The 18,503-nt window shown below is 39.3% G+C and overlaps 1 long non-coding RNA gene and 1 pseudogene across 1 annotated transcript in view; one reads left to right on the top strand and one right to left on the bottom strand.

Moving 5' to 3' along the window:
• Nucleotides 1–18,503, top strand: part of LOC147830602 (uncharacterized) — a 626,443-nt gene that overhangs the window by 55,290 nt on the left and 552,650 nt on the right. The window lies entirely within an intron of this gene.
• Nucleotides 1,621–3,923, bottom strand: LOC101703331 (BRCA1-A complex subunit RAP80-like; annotated as a pseudogene).

Genomic DNA, 18,503 nt, shown 5'->3' with positions numbered 1-18,503 from the left:
ATTTCTTTGATGAGTTTAAAGAGTAGTGGCAATAGTTCTTCTCTAAATGTCCTATAGAATTCAGCAGTGAAGCCATGATGACCTGGGCTTTTCTTTGTTGATAAATTTTTAATTACATTTTCAATTTCACTGATTATAATTGAGGTGTTTAGAATTTTTATATCTTCTTCTTTCAACTTTGGTAATTCATATGTATCTATAAATTTGTTCATTTCTTCTGTGTTTTCCATTTTATTAGAGTACAGTTTCTCGAAATAGGTATTGATGATCATCAGGATTTCTGCTGGATCTGTTGTGACTTCACCTTTTTCATTCCTAAATGCATGGATTTGCACCTTTTTTTTTTTGTTTGATAAGGTTGGCTAAGGGTTTATCAATTTTATTTATTCTTTTGAAAAACCAACTCTTCAATTCATTGTTTTTCTGTTTCATTCTGTTAGTCTCCATTGCATTGATTTCTGCTTTGGTCGTTATAATTTCCTCCCTTGTACAAGCTTTGGGTTTGCCTTGCTCTTCTTTTTCTAGAAGCTTAAGATTCAGCATTAGGGTGTTTATTCAAGCTCACTCTGTTTTCCTAGTGTGGGTATTCACTGCCTTCAATTTCCCTTGTAGAACTGCTTTCATTGTGTCCCATAGATTCCTGTATGTTGTACTGGCATTATCATTTAATTGCAAAAACTGTCTAATTTCTTCTTTAACTTCCTCTGTGACCCACTGGTTGTTCAGGAGAGTTGTTACACAATTTCCATGTGTTTGTGGACTTCTTACAGTTTCTTATGCTATTGATCTCCAGTTTAATTGCGCTATGGTCTGATAATATACATGGGAGAACTTCAATTCCTTTGCACTTACTTAAACATGTTCTATGAACTAGTATGTGGTCTATTTTGGAGAATGACCCGTGTGCAGCCAAAAAGAATGTATATTCTGATTTTGTGGGGTGGAACACTCTGTAGACGTGTATCAAGTCCATTTGTTCAAAAGCTTGGTTCAGTTCTAGTATTTCATTGTTGATTTTTTGTCTAGTTGATCTATCTGTTTGTGACAGTGGGGTGTTGAGGTCCCCCACTATAATTGTATTAGTGCTTATTTGATTTTTCATGTCCATTAATATTTGTTTTGTATAGTTGGGGACATTCATATTTGGTGCATATATATTTATGATTGTCATCTCTTCCTCTCGGATTGTTCTCTTCACAAGGATGTAGTGACCATCTTTGTCTCTCTTGATTTGTTTTGGTTTGAAATCTACTTTGTCTGTAATTAAGATAGCTACCCCTATTTTTTTCTGGGTTCCTGTCATGTGGAAAACTTTTCCATACTTTTACTTTCAGTCTATGAGTTTCTTTTTGAACTAGGTGTGTTTCTTTTTTAAAAAAAATATTTAAACTTTCTTTTAACAATAAGTAAATTCAAACAGGATGTTACAAAACAGAATACTATACACTGTTGTCTGTATAGATCATAGAAAACGTAAAAACCAGGATGATGAGTGGGTGCTGGTGATGAAAACTGTAGGATCAAAACTTGCTCAACAATGAATTGTGGAGGACACTATGCCTTAATGAACATGGCCCACCCTTATTATTAATGGTTTTGTCAATGTTTGGACCCAAAAAGTCAGTATTTTCTGCTTCTTCCTCTGCTTGCTTTGGTCCGTGTCCAGCTACCTTGCTGGATGGTAAGTTGCTTTTTGAAGTCTACTAAGCAATCTGTAGCTTCTGAAATGGAAACAAAAGACTTGATAGGAGATTCATTTAAGTTGAGATGTATGAGAGAGTTCTGCATCTGTCTGTTGCAGCCTGCCTCTTCCTCTGAGGGCAACCTGAAGCTTCGTATTTCTGAAGACTTTGTCTTTATCTCTCCATCTATGGTCTTGCACTCAGACTTTTCCAAGAGACTGAGGAGTCAGCCTTCATTGTGGCCTTTTCCTTTGGGTTCTTCAGTGCTTCCTTTTCACAGTTGGACATGCTTTACCACTCCCTTCAGGCCCATCTCCTTGATCACCCCTTCCAAGCTGGAGACAGGAGTCAACATGACATTGATACTCTCCGAATGGGACCAGGGATTTACATAGATAACACTTCTCAACTTTGTCAATGTCTAGGAAAGTCTCTGCAGCTGTCCCTCTGTCACTCTTGCTCTTGGCCTCTCTTTGTCTCTGATTCAACACTGCATCTTGCTCCAATAGACCATTGCAGTACATAGCATGTCGCTCAGTCTTTGTGGCTGGGAAGCCTTGGTGACATAGTGGGCATGATACCTGGTTACTAGATGAAAAGGTAGAAATAGGTGTTTCCTTCTCAGCATCTTCCCTGTTAACAACCTCCTTATCTCTCATTATTATTTTTATTTCGTCCAGGGTCTTCCAGCTACCTGAAGAGTCTTCTCTTTCAAGGTCAAAAGTTTCAGGGGAACTTAGCTGTGTCTCAGGACGAACAGTGATTTCTTCTGCAGAACTCTTTGGCATAAGGAGTACCTTCTCTTACTGGTCAAAATAGCAATGCTTTGTGAACCAGGCACAGAGTTGCCTTCTTCAGAAGTTTCTTCAACAAGGAGCCCTTGGGAAGACTCACCATACTGGTTATTGGTTCTTCCTCCAACAAAAGTTTCTGTTTCAAGCTTTTAATTTGGTTTTCTTGGATATCCTTGGTTTTTGAGTGCCAGACAGATGCCCTAGATTCCTGCCTCTCCTCTTTGTCTTCATCTCCCATATCTTCTGAGATGCCTTCATTTTTTTCGCTAGCCTGATCTCCTTGGGCACATTCATTCTGGATCAGAGAAGGAGGGCTAGGTAACACTGGTTCCCCAAACCCCCTCTTTTAAAGAGCTGCCTCTGAGCTATTTTTAGGCTCTTTTGATAAACCCCCAACTGACAGAGAATGACCTTGGTATACTGGTTAGGGTCTACTCCAGCAGGGCAGAGAATGGAATACCCCAGAAGTAGTGGACAATGTCTCCAGTGACCTTTTGCATCAGCTGGGATAGGCAGATAGTGCCTAGATGTGTCCCCCCTACCCTGGGCAACCTGAAGAACAGCACAACCCCTCCCAGTACTTTCCTGTGGCTTCCCACACTGTGTGTGCTCAGCCAAGTGGCCAGTACATCTGTCAAAACATTTGTTTTTTTTTTGTTTCTTCGGTACCAGGGATTGAACTCGGGACCTTGTGCTTTCGAGGCAGGTGCTGGAACCACTGAGCTAATTCCCTGGCCTTGTCAAAACATTCAACATTCTCATTCTCAGACACTGGGTGGTTTGACTGGTCCCAGCTTCCTGAGCTGCCAGAGACTGGCTCCTCTTCAGTGTTTTCAGTGTGGTCCCAAGCATCCTCTCTTTCCTCAGCCTCGTTTCCCTGACTGATATTGAGCCTTTAAACAGTGATGGAGGTACCAGCTGCCATATGCCTTCAGTGGTTCCAGAGTCTGTGGTCTTCTCTTGGTGGGACTGTGAAGATGGTCCAATGGCCAGAGGTTGAGTTCTGGTAGCAGAAGCATCAGAAGGCTGGCAACTATTCAGGCTTTCAGCAATGGCTTTCCTCAAGAGCTCTTCTTCCTCCTCTTCCTGGCTGTTCATATCCCTAGATTCCTACTCACTCATTTTGAGGACCAAAGCAAACTGTTCTTCTTCTGTCATCTGCAATTTTTCTTTTAGCCAAACACTTTGTTCTATTTGACTGTTTTGTCTTCATTTTCTGCAATTCAGTTTTCTCCTTTGGTTCCTCTCCATCACTATCAGATATCACAATGAGTCTATCTTCAACTCTACGCTTTCTCTTCATACTGACAGAACTGGTGGTTTCTACATCCTTCTTCTCCAGGTTCTGAGATTCAGAAGCTTCTTTAACTTTTTTCTTTCTCCGTGGCATCCTTTTGTCTCGGTGTCAGGAGATGCCCCAGGGGTGAGGAGCCAGCCGTGGCCACACTGAGAGCGAGAAGGCGTTGAGGAGAGGGCAGATGGGAAACAAACGGAGACAGCAAATACTTGCCACTGCCAGGCTCGTGCCACTCCAAGCCTCCCCCCCACCCCGTTTGCTGGAGATCAGAAGCAGCAGCAGTGCAGGAGGGGGTGAGGGCTGTCAAGGTACGTTTCTTGTATACAGCATATTGTTGGATTTTGCTTCTTAATCCATTCTGCCATTCTGTTTCTTTTGACTGGTGAATTGAGACCATTAACTTTGATGGTTATAACTGATATTTATTGACTTATCATTATCATGTTATTTTCCTGTTGTTGGTTTCCCTCTCCTTTTAATTTCTTGCCTTGCTTGATGGATTTGCTCTGTTGGGCCTCATGGAGTTGTAACCTTCATTGTCTTTTTGTAGGATATTTTTTAGAATTGTTCGGAGTTCTGCTTTGTTATTCATGAAGTTTCTCAGGTGTTCTTTGTCATGGAAGTATCTTATTTCCCCATCAATTTTGAAAGGAAGTTTTGCAGGATATATCAGTCCAGGTTGGAGGTTGTTTTCTTTTAGGGCTTGAAATGCCTCACCCCAGGTTCTCCTTGATTTGAGGGTTTGTGTTGAAAAGTGCTGTGATTCTGATGGGATTTCCTTTGCATGTGATTTGTTTCTTTTCTCTAACTGCTTGTAGTATTTTGTTCTTCTGTTGGGTTTCCAGGATCTTGATTATTATATGTCTAGGTGTAGATATTTTTTTTTAATTTTTAAAAATTTTTAAAAATTTTTGTTTTTTTGGGTACCAGGGATCGAACTTGGGACCTTGTGCTTGTGAGGCAGGCACCAGAAACACTGAGTTAAATCCCCGGCCCTAGGTGTAGATATTTTTGATCATGGCTAGTTGGAGTCCTATATGCCTCACTTATCTGTATGTCAAATTCTTTTGCTCTGTTTTGGAAGTTTTCTCTCATTAATTCTGTGAACAGTTTTTTTTTGGTGTCATTTGTACTTTCTCCTGCTTTTTCTTAGACTCCTATCCATCTTATATTATTCTTCTTTGTGTCATCTAGGAGCTGTTGGATTGATTTCTCATGGTCTCTTACTATTTTTAAGAGATCTCTCTTTTCATGGTCACTGATCACCATCCTGTCTTCTATATCTAATATTCTGTCTTCAGATTGTCTTCATTCTGCTGTGTATACTTTCAATAGAGGTTTTTTTTTTTTTTTTTTTTTTTTTTTTGGTACCGGGGATCAAACTCGGGTCCTTGCACATGCCCAGCAGGCTGCAAAACCACTGAGCTAAATTCCCGGCCCAAAAATCCTAGCTGTTTTTTTTTTTTTTTTTTTTTTGGTACCAGGGATCGAACTCGGGTCCTTGCACTTGTGCAGCAGGTGGCGAAACCACTGAGCTAAATCCCCAGCCCACTTTCAATAGAGTTTTTAATCTCCTGGATATCTGTTTGAATTTGTTTCATGAATTCCATTTCTTTCGTATATTGTGTGTTCATGATTTCCATTTCTTTCCTGTGTTGGGCATTCATGGCTTCCATCATGGTTCTGAACTCATCTATTTTTTTTTGGTGGGGGGATACCTGAATTGAACTCAGGTCTTTGCGCTTGTGAGACAGGCAACAGAATTGCTGAGCTAAATCCCTGGCCCCTCATCTTTTTTTTTTTTTAAATCTATTTCTGTTCTAGAGTCTCTAATCATGTCTTTCATTCTGCTCACCATCTCTGTAGTTGTCTGGGAAATTATTTCTGTTTTGAATTTTTCTAGAGCCTCATTCATCTGTTTTATTACTTCCTGTACTATCAGTTCAGGGTGTCCAGGTGGTTGATTATCAGACTTTTCCACCTCGTTTCCCCCAGAGTTTGCCTTTGGTGAGCTGGAAGTCTGACATTGAGCCTTGCTTAAATGTCTTCTCGTTTCTATTTTTGTTGTTGGTACTGTCCTTGGTTTATTCCTGGGTTGATACTTCAATATTGGTTATTGTAGGTATCTTTGTTGCTTGTATTTAGAACCCTAATGGAATGATTGCTTCTCAGAGCTGTCTTCCAGATATAGCTAGTCTTAAGGTTTTGAGTCTCTAATGACTTTGGGGCAATCTCATTTTCATTATACCAGAAGGATTATTGATTAGATCAATCATAGCACCTTAGCCCAAGTGATACAATCAGCAGTAACAATAATATAAAGTACAGCTTAGAAAATAGCAATTTGTGGTAGTTATTAACCTATCACCTTTAACTGTGTGAATTAAATCAAAATCGAGGACCAGCCCAAAATATGTTTATAGTGAATAGACTTTTCAATACAGCAACTTTACCCTTCAGCATGGAGACTTAGAAGGAGTTGGGCAGGGAGGGATAGATAGATAGAAGGAAAGGGAAAGGTTAGCAGGTTAGCAGTGAGGCCAGAGGACAGAGGAAGATCACGCAAACTCTAGGAAACTGTTGAAGACAAGAGGAAAAGACAGAATGAAAGAACAAAGACAAGAACAGAACAACCTGTCAGCAATAGGGAAGCTAGAAATTGTATTCACTTTCCTTTTAAACTAATGACAATTGAAAGAAAGAAAAAGAGAAGCAAAGAAAAAGAAAAAAATCCAAATTAGGACAGGAACAGTAACAAAAAGGGGATGAAGAACAATGTGGGAGAGTGAGAGAGTGAGAGAAAGAGAGAAAGAAAAGAAAAAAAGAAAGAGAGAAAGAAAAAAAATTTGAAAAGAGTAGAAAGAAACAAATAAAAATTAAAAATTAAAAATGAGAGAAAAAAATAATTTTGAAAATAACAAATAAAAAAATAAAAATGAAGGGCCTCATTCAGGGTATGTCTCTGCTGTCACAATAGACAATGTGGGCCTAGTGTGCAAATCTAAGTCAATTAGTCTCAGCAAGCCAGCAGCAGACCCCTGAGATTCAGGCTGATTTCTGGCTTTAAGGTCCAAGTTGAGCTCCCTGACCTCCTTCAGGGTTGAACTCTGCAAAGTTCTACTGCAGGTTCCAGCTGCCCTTCCCCTGAAGATATTCCAGGTTCTGATGGGAGGTGATGATCCCCCCGATTTACCAACTATGTTGGTCTGGTGTGTCTTTATTGCAGAGATTCTCTTCACTTTTCCAGTGGGCTTCAGTTTTCATCAAGGAGTCTGAGAGAGGCCCTCTATCTGTTGTTCATTTCTACTCTATCTTCTGGAGCTCAGGACAATGGCCTTTATGACCCCCTGTGCCTCTGGGGTGTGGATGCAAGTACAGGCGCAACCAGGTGGCCAGAGGGCCCCCCGGGGGAGGGCTGTGGGGTGGGGCTAGGGTGGTGCTGCAGGTGTGCTGCTCCACTCCTCACCTGTCCACCCCTGGCTGGGAGGCCCAGAATGGGGTGGTGTAGCTCGGATGGCTCCAGGCGGTTCTGCTCCTCTTGCTATCTTTTTGATAATAGCCACTCTAGCATGCATGAAGTGGTTTTAATTTGCATTTCCTAGTGATTAGTGTCCTGCCCACAGTCTAACTGTGCTAGTACAGTAGGGTAGGTTGCCAAGAGACCCGGGAAAATACCTGGAGATGGCTTATAAGACATAGGATTAATTGAAACTTTCTAACAGGGGAAGGTCCTGAAGTGGCATGAATTCTCCAGCTTCACTGCTTGGAAGGTCCAGTAGCAGTGGGCTGGACAACAATTGTCTTCTCCACAGTCTTTATTGTGCACCCGGTTACCATGTGGATAAAGGTTTTAGAGATTAAATTATTATAGCAGTGACATTATTAGCTTGCTTTATTCCATTGTGTACCCAGGGTTCCAAAGTATAGCTGTCTTGGCATAAGTGAAGGTAAGCAGTTTCTCCTGATAACCCTAGTTTGCCCTAGTTCCAAGGATGCATAGGAGGGAGTCAGTGTGGTCCCTGTCCACTTCTATTGTTCCTTTACTTAGCTAGAACCTTAGGAACAGAGGGGGCATCTCAGGGACATGGTGTTGTACTGTCCTCCTTTTCTCAAGGATAAGGCAATTAGTGAGGCTGAACATTTCCCCATACACCCAATGGTCCCTTTTATGTCTTCTTTGAGAAATATCTATTCAGATCCTTTTTTTTTGTATTAAATTCTTTTATTGGTACATCTTAGGTATACAACACAATTACATTTCTCATTGGGAATTGTACCTTTATATAATGCATCTTGGTTCTTATTTTTTCCCCATTCCTATCCCTCCCTTCACGTCCTCCACCCTTCCCTATTTACAAAGACTTTATTTCCATTTTTTCCATTTCTCATCATTTTTCCTTTCCCTTCTTTTCTTTCCCCTGCCCCTCCCACTACCCCTACCCCTTTAGACCTTTTCTTCCTATTTTACATTATCGATTATTCATTCTAATCATTGGTACATTTTAGGTATACAATATAATGACATTCATCATTGGAAATTTGCACCTTTACATAGTCTCTCTTGGTTCTTAGTTTTCACCCTTGCCCAGCCCTCCCTTCAACCCCTCCATTCCTCCCTATTTGCAAAGATTTTGTTCCTATTTTTCCATTTTCTCATATTAATCCCATTCCCTTCTATCCTTTCCCCTAGCCCTCCCACTTCCTTCCCCTTTGCCCCTTTTCTTCCTATTTCACATTACCTATTATACATTTAGTCCTTATTTACACTTTCAGTTTCTCACAACAGAGAAACTATTCGGTCTTTACACGTGTCCTATTTATTTCACTTAAGAGTATCGCCTCAATGTGCATCCCTTTAGCTATAAATGTCTCTAATTTCTCATTTTTTATGGCTGAGTAGTATTCCATTTTATAAAAAACTCACATTTTCTTTATCCAGTCTCCAGTTGATGGGCATTTGGGCTGTTTCCAAGCCTTAGCTATTACAAACTGCTTTGCTATGAACATGGGTGCACATATATCACTGTGGTATGATTCTTTCAATTCTTTGGGGAAGATCCCCAGCAGTGGAATAGCTGGATCAAATGGGACTTCCAGTCCTAGTTCTTTGAGGTATCTCCATACTGGTTTCCATAGTGCTTGCACCAGTCTACACTCCCACCAGCAGTGGAGCAGGGTTCCTCTTTCCCCACAGCCCTGCCAGCATTTGTTATTGGTTGATTTCATGATAGCAGCCATTCTTTCTGGAGTGAAATGGAATCTCAGCATTGTTTTCATTTGCATCTCTCGAATGACCAGTGATGTTGAACATTTTTTCATGTATTTATTTGCTATTTCTACTTCTTTGTCTGAGAAATGTCTGTTCATTTCAGATGCCCATTTTTGGATTGGGTCTTTAAATTTAGGAGGTCTGATCTTTTTAAGTTCTTTATAGATTTGAGACAGTAGACCTTTGTCTGAGGAAGAGCAGGTGAAGATTTTTTCCCACATTGTGGGTTGTCTCTTCACACTGCTGGTGGTTTCTCTTGCTGTGCAGAAGCCTTTTAATAAGAAGAGATCCCATTTGTTGATTGTTTGTGCTAGTTCACGGGCAACTGAGGTTTTGTTCATAAAATCTTTTCCTATACCGATGTCTTCAAGGGTTCTACCTAACCTCTGTTCCAACTGGTTCAGAGTTTCTATTTTAATATTTAGATCTTTAATCCATTTTGATTTTAGTTTAGTGCATGGTGAGAGATATAGGTCTAATTTTAATCTTTGGCAAGTTGAAGCCCAATTTTTCCAGCACCATTTATTAAAGAGGCTATCTTTCCTCCGGTGAGGGTGTTTGGCTCCTTTATCAAAGATGAGATGGCTGAGTGTGTCTGGTGTTTTTTCTGCATCTTCTAACCTGTTCCACTGGTCCTCAAGCCTGTTTCTTTGCCAGTACCATGCTGTTTTTATCACAGTAGCTTTGTAGTATAGTTGCAGGTTGGGGATTGTGAAACCCCCTGCCATGTCTCTGTTACCTAGAATTGCTTTTGCTATTCTGGGTCTCTTCTTGCTCCAAATGAATTTTTGGATTGTTTTCTCGAGGTCTATGAAGTATTCTGCTGGGATCTTAATTGGAATTGCATTAAATCTATATAGCAGTTTTGAAAGTATGGCCATTTTCACTATATTAATCCTTCCTACCCAGGAGCAGGGGATGTCTGTCCATTTTCTGATATCATCTTCAATCTCTCTTTTCAGAGTGCCATAGTTTTCAGAGAAGAGGTCTTTGAGTTCTTTCATTAGGATGATTCCTAGGTATTTCAGTTTTTTGGATGCTATTGTGAAAGGAATTATTTGCCCTATTTCTCTCTCAGTGAGTCTGTCATTTGTGTAGAGGAAAGCTATTGATTTTTGTGTGTTGACCTTGTAACCAGCTACTTGACTGAATTTGGTTATTAAGTCTAGAAGACTTTTGGTGGAGTTCTTGGGGTCTTCTATATAGAGTATCATGTCATCTGCAAATAATGACAATTTGACTTTTTCATTACCTATCTTTATTTCTTTTATTTCTTTCTCTTGTCTAATTGCCATGGCTAATGTTTCCAGAACTACATTGAACAAGAGTGGTGATAGTGGACATCCTTGTCTTGTTCCTGATTTTAGTGTGAAGGATTTCAGTTTTTGACCATTTCATATGATATTGGTTGTTGGTTTTTCATAGATGGCTTTTATCAGTTTGAGGTAGAGACCATCTATTCCAATTTTTTGTAGGGTTTTTATCATAAATGCATGTTGGATTTTGTCAAATGCTTTTTCTGTGTCTATGGAGATGATCATATGGTTTTTGTCCTTGGCTCTATTGATATAGTGTATTACATTGATTGATTTTCATATATTGAACCATCCCTGCATCCCTGGGATAAATCCCACTTGATCAGGGTGTATGATCTTCTTGATGATCTTCTGCATTCCATTTGCCATTATCTTATTAAGGATTTTTGCATCTATCTATGTTCATTAGTGAGATTGGCCTATAGTTCTCTTTTTCAGTTGGGTCTGTCTCTGCTTTGGGGATCAAGGTGATGCTTGCTTCCAGGAATGAATTTGGGAGTATTACTTCCCTTTCAATTTCATTGAAGAGTTTAAACAGTAGTGGCAGCAGTTCCTCTATAAATGTCTTGTAGAATTCAGCAGTGAAGCCATCAGGGCCTGGGCTTTTCTTAGTTGATAAGGTTTTAATTACATTTTCAATTTCATTGCTTGATATTGGGTTGTTCAGAATTTTTAGGTCTTCTTCGTTCAACTTTGGTAATTCATATGTATCTAGGAATCTGTCCATTTCTTCTGTGTTGTCCACCTTATTGGCATATAGGTTCTGGAAGTAGGTATTGATGATCCTCTGGATTTCTGCTGAGTCTGTTGTCGTTTCACCCTTTTCATTCCTATTTGCATGGATTTGGGCCTTTTCTTTCCTTTTTCTGACAAGGTTGACTAAAGGTTTGTCAATTTTGTTGATTCTTTCAGAGAACCAACTCTTGGCTTCATTGATTTTTTGTATCGTTCTCTTAGTCTCCATTGCATTGATTTCTCCTCTGATCTTTATAATTTCCTCCCTTGCATGAGCTTTGGGGTTGTCCTGCTCTTCTTTTTCTAGAAGCTTGAGGTTCAGCATCAGGTTGTTTAATTGGGCTCATTCTATTTTCCTAATATGCGTATTCACTGCTATGAATTTCCCTCGTAAGACCGCTTTCATTGTGTCCCATAGATTCCGATATGTTTTATTGTCATTGTCATTTAATTGAAGGAACTGTCTGATTTCTTCTTTAATTTCCTCTGTGACCCATTGGTTATTCAGAAGTGTGTTGTTCAATTTCCAAGTGTTTATGAAACTTTTTGAGTTTCTTTTGCTATGGATGTCCAATTTCATCTGACTATGGTCTGATAATATACAGGGGATAACTTGAATTCCTTTGCACTTACTTAAACATGTTCTTTGAGTGAGTATGTGGTCTATTTTGGAGAATGACCCATGTGCAGCTGAGAAGAATGTGTATTCTGATTTTGTGGGGTGGAAGACTCTGTAAACATCTGTTAAGTTCATTTGTTCAAGAGTTCAATTGAGTTCTAGTATTTCATTACTTATTTTTAGTCTAGTTGATCTATCTATTTGTGACAGTGGGGTGTTGAGGTCCCCCACTGCAATTGTATTAGTGCGTATATGACTTTTCTTGTCTGTTAGTATTTGTTTTATATAGTTGGGCACACTAGTGTTTGGTGGATAGATATTTATGATTGTCATCTCTTTCTCTTAGATTCTTCCCTTTATAAGGATGTAGTGTCCTTCTTCATCTCTCTTAATCAGTGTTAGTTTGAAATCTACTTGATCTGCCAAGAGGATAGCTACTCCTTCTTTTTTTTTGGGTTCCTGTCATATGGAGTATTGTTTTCCACCCTTTAACTTTCAGTCTGTGAGTTTCCTTTTGAATTAAATGTGTTTCTTGTGTGCAGCATATTGTTGGATTTTGCTTCTTGACCCATTCTGCCAGTCTATTTCTTTTGATTGGTGAATTGAGACCATTAATGTTGATGGTTATAACTGAAACGTATTGACTTGTCATTGCCATGACTTTTTTTGTTGGGTTCTCCCCCTTTACATTTAATTTCTTGTCATGCCAGATGGGTTCAATCTGCTTTGCTTCCTGGGGTTGTGATCCTTAATGTCTGTTCCTAGGTTATTGTGTAAAATTCTTTGGAGTGCTGGTTTGGTATTCACGAAGTTCCTAATGTGCTCTTTGTCATGAAAGTATCTTATTTCTCCATCCATTTTGAAAGATAGTTTTGCAGGGTCCATCAATCTGGGTTGGAGGCTGTTTTCTTTTGGGGCTTGGAATATGTCACTCTAAGTTCTTCTTGCCTTGATGGTTTGTGTTGAGAAGTCTGCTGTGATTCTGATGGGCTTTCCTTTGTATGTGATTTGTTTCTTTTCTCTGACTGCTTGGAGAACTTTGTTCTTCTGTTGTGTTTCTGGAATCTTAACAATTATATGCCTATGTGTAGATTTTTTTTTTGATCAAGGCCATTTGGAGTCCTATATGCCTCACTTATCTGTATGTCAAATTCTTTTCCCCTGCTTGGGAAGTTTTCTGCCATTATTTCTGTGAAGAGATTTTTTATATCATCTGCACTCTCTCTTGCTTCTTCATTGAACCCAATCAGTCTTATGTTATTCTTCTTTGCATCATCTAGTAGCTGCTGGATTGATTTCTCATGTTCCCTTATACTTTTGAAGCAATTTTTCTTTTCCTGGTCACTAATTGCAATCTTATCTTCTATATCTGAAATTCTGTCCTCACATTGGCTCATTCTGCTGTGTAGACTTTCAGTGGAGTTTTTCATGTCCTGAAAATCTATTTGCATCTGTTTTATGGATTCCATTTGTTTCTTATGTTGGGATTCCATCTTGTTCCTGAGCTCCTCTCTAGATTTATTAATCATGTCTTGCACTAGGGGCACAATTTCTCCTGTTATCTGAGAAATTATTTCTGATTTCCTTTTTTCCAGATCCCCTTTTGTTGCCAGTTCAGTGGGTCCAGGTGGTTGAGTATCAGAGTGTTTCATCTCATTTCCCTTTGGGGTTGCTTTAGGTGACCTGGAAGTCTGGTTTTGAGACTTATTTACATGTTTTCTCATTTCAACTGGGGCGGGGGGCTGTTGGCGCCTGCACAGATTACCTCCTCTGAGCTGGGAGAGGTGGGATGGGGCCAGGAGCAGCAGTAGTGATGGTGACCCAAAAGCCCTTTCCTGTGGGCTTGGAGCAGCTGGAGGGATAGTGGCCATGAAGCCCCTTCCTCTGGACCGGGAGCAGTGGGATGGCGGCCCAGAAGCCCCTCCCTCTGGGCCGAGAGTGGTGGGAGGGATGGTGGCCTGGAAGCCCCTTCCTCTGGGCCAGGAGCAGTGGGACAGAAGGTGGCCCAAAAGCTTTTTCCTCCGGCCTGGGAGCAGCGGGAGGTATGGTGACCTGGAAGCCCCTTCCTCTGGACCAGGAGCAGTTGGACGGCGGCTCAGAAGCCCCTACCTCTGGGCCGGGAACAGTGGGACTCAGTACCTTGGTCTGGTGGTCTGGTGTCCTCTATGTCTTTGTAATGTGGAACAAGGTGGCTGCCTGTCTGCAGCAGGGTGATTCAGCATCTTCCACGCAACTCGGGACCTCGGTAGGGTGTGGGGAGACCTGCCTGTCTGCAGCGGGCTGATTTGGTGTGTTCCGTGTGACTTAGGACCTTGGTAGGGCAGGAATATACTTTCTTTAATAGGTGCTTTTCAAATTTTATATTTCCTCCAGAGTTAGTTTCATTAATTTGTCTTCTAAGTTACTTCTTAGAAGTTGTCAAATTTATTTCAAAAAAGATTTTTGTAATATGCTTTCTATATCCTTTTACATTCTAGAAAATCTGTGGTAATGTCTCCTAGATCTTAATATTGTAATTTAAAAATGTATAAGTGATATTGTGTAACAGGAAGAAAAGGTCTAAAAGAACAGGGGAATTGGGAGGGGTAGGGGAAGGCAAAAAAGGGAAAGGAAAAAATATGAGAAGAGGAAAAAAATGGAAACAAGGTCTTTGCAAATAGGAAGGGTGGAGGGGGTGAAGGGAGGGCAAGGGAAGGGGAAAAAAAAATAAGAACCAAGAGACTCATGTAATGGTACAAGATCCCAATGATGAATGTAATTGTATTATATACCCAAAATGTACCAATAAAGTTAATGGGGGGGGAAGAATGAATGCTTCTTCCATATAATGTCATTCCTTCTTCACAATGGATGTGTATGACTTCACTTTATTGATATATTGTACTTTAGTCAATACTCTATGTATGTAATTTAGTTTAGTTCTTTTATTTTTGTGTTTTGATATTAAGAGTGTTAATTGAATAAAAGTCATATATATGTTTATTTGTGTTATTATCTCTGTTCAATTAACTCGTGCATTGAAACTCCACATTTAATGTAAACATATTGACATTTCGATAGGCATTACTGTCAGTTGTTTGATAGGTTTTATAAATATAAAGACCTATTCACAAGAGTGTTCCTCTGGGGTTTTCTTAAACCAGAGAAAAACTACATCTAAGGATGAATCACTTTAGTTCAGTGCTGACCAGGATCAAAATGTCTCAGGGCCAGAAAGCATCCAGAATAGCATTTAACTCTTTACCACATGCCACCAAATAATTTTCCCAGGGATCATTGATAATTTGCATTTTTGGTATTTCTATTTTAATGGGGGATGTTCTTTGGCTGAAGATATTTCTTGCACATCTCACAGCCAGCTACATGTTGTGGTTCAGCATCCACTCTGATGATGTGATGATGTGAGTTTTCTGATCTTGAGCTGTCCATGTGCCCTGTGAGAGGCAGCATCCTAAATTTCAGGAAGGCTCTCTTCTCTGTAGGTAGGAAGACTGGAGTGATGCAATTATTTGGTTGGAATACATTTCCTCTCAATTCTGTCCTCAAAATATTTTTTTCCAGAATAGAAATTTAGCATCATTATTTGGGGAGGGGGGTTGGATAAAAGAACTAGAGTCTTTCATTTGTCCATACTCATCGTAAGAAGATATGATAGTTATTTTTCTAGTTATTTTTCTATCTTTCTAAATGAGAAGGATTTTTATTAGAGTACATATTTTATTTTTTTAAGTGAGGTTATTACAGAAAACACACACACATTCTGCCACAAACTTTCCCCAAAAGTAACACTGCCAACATTTTATTTATTCATTTATTTTTTATAAGTAGTATGTGTTTGTGATACATAATGAATATATTCATCTTGGGGAGTTGGTGCATGTACATATCACAGCTTAAAGTTAGCCTTTTAATTAACAAAACAATATTATTATCAACTCCACCATTTGCTAGCCTGTGAGATCTCTGTCAGATTCTTTCTTTCTTTTTTTTTTTCCCAGTACTGGGTTCGAACTCAGGACCTTGCATTTGTAAGGCAGGCATGGCGCCACTGAGCTAAATCCCTGGCCCTGTCAGATTATTTCTTCGTTTAAATATAAAACAGAATGTGAGGTAACCACATCAAGTGGGATAAATAATATATAATGCATGGCGCATGGTAAATACTCATATTCTTTTTGTCATTATTATTACATAGAAACACTTTAAGATAAATGTATATTAATGAAAGCCCATTGGTTATATCTGTTTATTTTGGACTCTCCCCAAAGCAGACCCTGAGATACAGAGCTAAGAAGCAAAGGAGATACTGGTGGGAAACTAGGGAAATGATATAGGAGAGGGGAGAAGGAAAGTGGTTAAATATAGGGAGTTTTCAGGCCACACTGCTACAGGAGGCTATTGGAGCTTCATGGTGTGAGGGTCCTCCAGGAAGTGCAGAGCGCACATCTGGGGATCCACTAGTAGGCAGACTAGGGAGCTGAGGTGCTGTATCCAGCATCTCTCAGAAAAAGGAGGTTAACTGTCCTGTCTAATTTCCAATATTTTGGATTTTACTGATTTCATTTTTATGATGTCATGCAATATGTTCCTCTGTCTACTCTATTTCTAGTACATTGATATTTATATCCAGAAACTTGATCTGATTTAGGCTCAGTTTTTTTTGGCAAGGATATTTCATAAGTGGTGTCAAACATTCTCATTTTCATCATGAGGTACAAGATGTCTGATTGTCTCTCTTTGAGAATGCTAGAAGCCATTTATGACCATTGCTATTGCTATTTTTATTAGGAGTTTGCAGAATGTTACTGTTTGATTATTCCTTTTTCCTATATCACTTGGAATGATTCTATAAAAAGAAAATTTTCTTCTTCAAATATTTGGTCACCTGTAGTATATTTAGTCTATGTAATGCAGATCAAATATTTGAGTTGTTTGCTTTACCTACCAGTTTCCAGAGAAGTATACTCATTGTCTAGATATGTTAATGGTGACTAACAAAGGTTTTATTTTTCTATTTTAGTATTGTTTTAAACATATTTGATATGTTTGTATTTTTTCCAGTTATTATTTTTATCAGTGCTTTGCTCAGCTAGAGCCTCTTCAAGTTGGCTCGTTTGTCCTTATGAGAGAACCCTGGTAGCATTAGAGATATTTTTCTTGCAAGTATGATAAGAGATCATCTATTTTGGTATATTTCTTGTCCCACGCCTACAATTAGTCACTTTCCAAAGTGTTTTAATTTTTAATAAATGGATGCTCACTAATTGTTAAAAAAATCTAGGTACTTGATTTGTTTAGTACTGCTGGATTGGGCTTTGTTTCTAGTTTTGTTCTTCTTTTGCGGGGGGTACTGGGGATCAAACTGGGGACCTTGCGCTTGCGAGGTCTAGTTTTGTTCTAATGGATAATTTTTTTTCAGTTTTTTTGGAAACAGGGTTTCACTATTAGTTCAGGCTGGCTTTGGGCTCACTATGTAGCCCAGGTTGGCCTCAAAACTCACGGCAATCCTCCTGCCTCAGCCTCTCGAGTGCTAGAATTACAGGCATACATCAGTACTTCTGGCCCTAAGTTCACTTCAATTCTTTTTTTTTTTTGTACCGAGGGACCTTGTGCTTGCAAGGCATTACTGGAATCACTGAGCTAAATCCCCGGCCAGTTCACTTCAATTCTTGAAGTGACCTGACAGCAATCATCAACTATCTTTTCACTGATGTCCTTGTTGTAGAAACTTATCATGAGTCATATATTATCTTCGTTAATGACAGTGCTTAAGTCCATTTAGTAAGAATTAAGAATGTACCTCAATGTGCTTGGGCAAGACCATTTTAGCCCAGAGTAAGAGAGTATGAATAAAACCACAATTAGAAAAGGCAAAAAATCCAATTTGGAAAGAGTTGTGGGTACAGGGAGGAATGTGGTGGGTGCGAAAACCTGATTGGGAGGGGAGGAGAAGTGCCAAATGCTGCCTAGTAGCTAAGCATAAAGCATTATGTCATAGGGCAGGGGATTTAGCTCAGTGGCTCTGCTGCCTTCCTCGAAAGTGCAAGGTCCTGATTCGATCCCCCGTACCGCAAAAAAAATAAAGCATTATATCGTAAATCCAGAAATCAAGGAAATGTTAATGAATCACAAATATGATGGGCAGTGCACGATATGATAGCATTAGAATAAGACAAACCTGGGTTTGAGTCCTAGCTTTGCCACTTACTGGACAATTGCTTAACTTCATGTGAGTTATTGTGAATCACCCAGAAATATCTCATTAAACAAAAGGTAAATATATGATCATCTACCACCACTTTACATCCTTTAATCTAGACTTTAAAGTGCCAGGGTCACTCTGCTACTATTTTAGCAAAAAATAGAACAAGGAGGGAGAATCAATATGAAAAGAGACAGTAGTTTCTAATTATCAATACAGTATCTCACATTTGCAAATTATATAATACTGGACTAATTGGTAGTATTGCTAGAGCTCTCTTAAATAGGGACCTTGATGTTAAATCTTAGTTTTATGGCCAATCAACTTTGAGGATGAGGCAATTCCATAAGAACATGGAATTCTGTTTTGAGTCAGTTTACCTAAGTGAGGACAATAGAACATAGAATGGAACATTAAAGGAAGCCTTAGAAAATAAGGACTGATGCCTCTTGGAGGAGCAAGGGAGAAACTATGAGGCTCCTCACACCTCTCTTACCTCTCAGTTTCATAAAAATGAGGAAAAAGCTCCCACAAATTTCCTGAGTGCTTAACTTGTAAAGAGAAATTTTTATTGAATGTTATTCTTTAT

The sequence above is a fragment of the Heterocephalus glaber genome, unplaced genomic scaffold (genome assembly GCF_053883595.1).
Source record: "Heterocephalus glaber isolate CG9 unplaced genomic scaffold, H.glaber_assembly_v1.0 deba00000071, whole genome shotgun sequence".
Lineage (NCBI taxonomy): Eukaryota > Metazoa > Chordata > Mammalia > Rodentia > Bathyergidae > Heterocephalus > Heterocephalus glaber.
The sequence above is the reverse complement of the archived record's forward strand: the minus strand, read 5'-3'. Positions and strand labels throughout refer to the sequence as shown.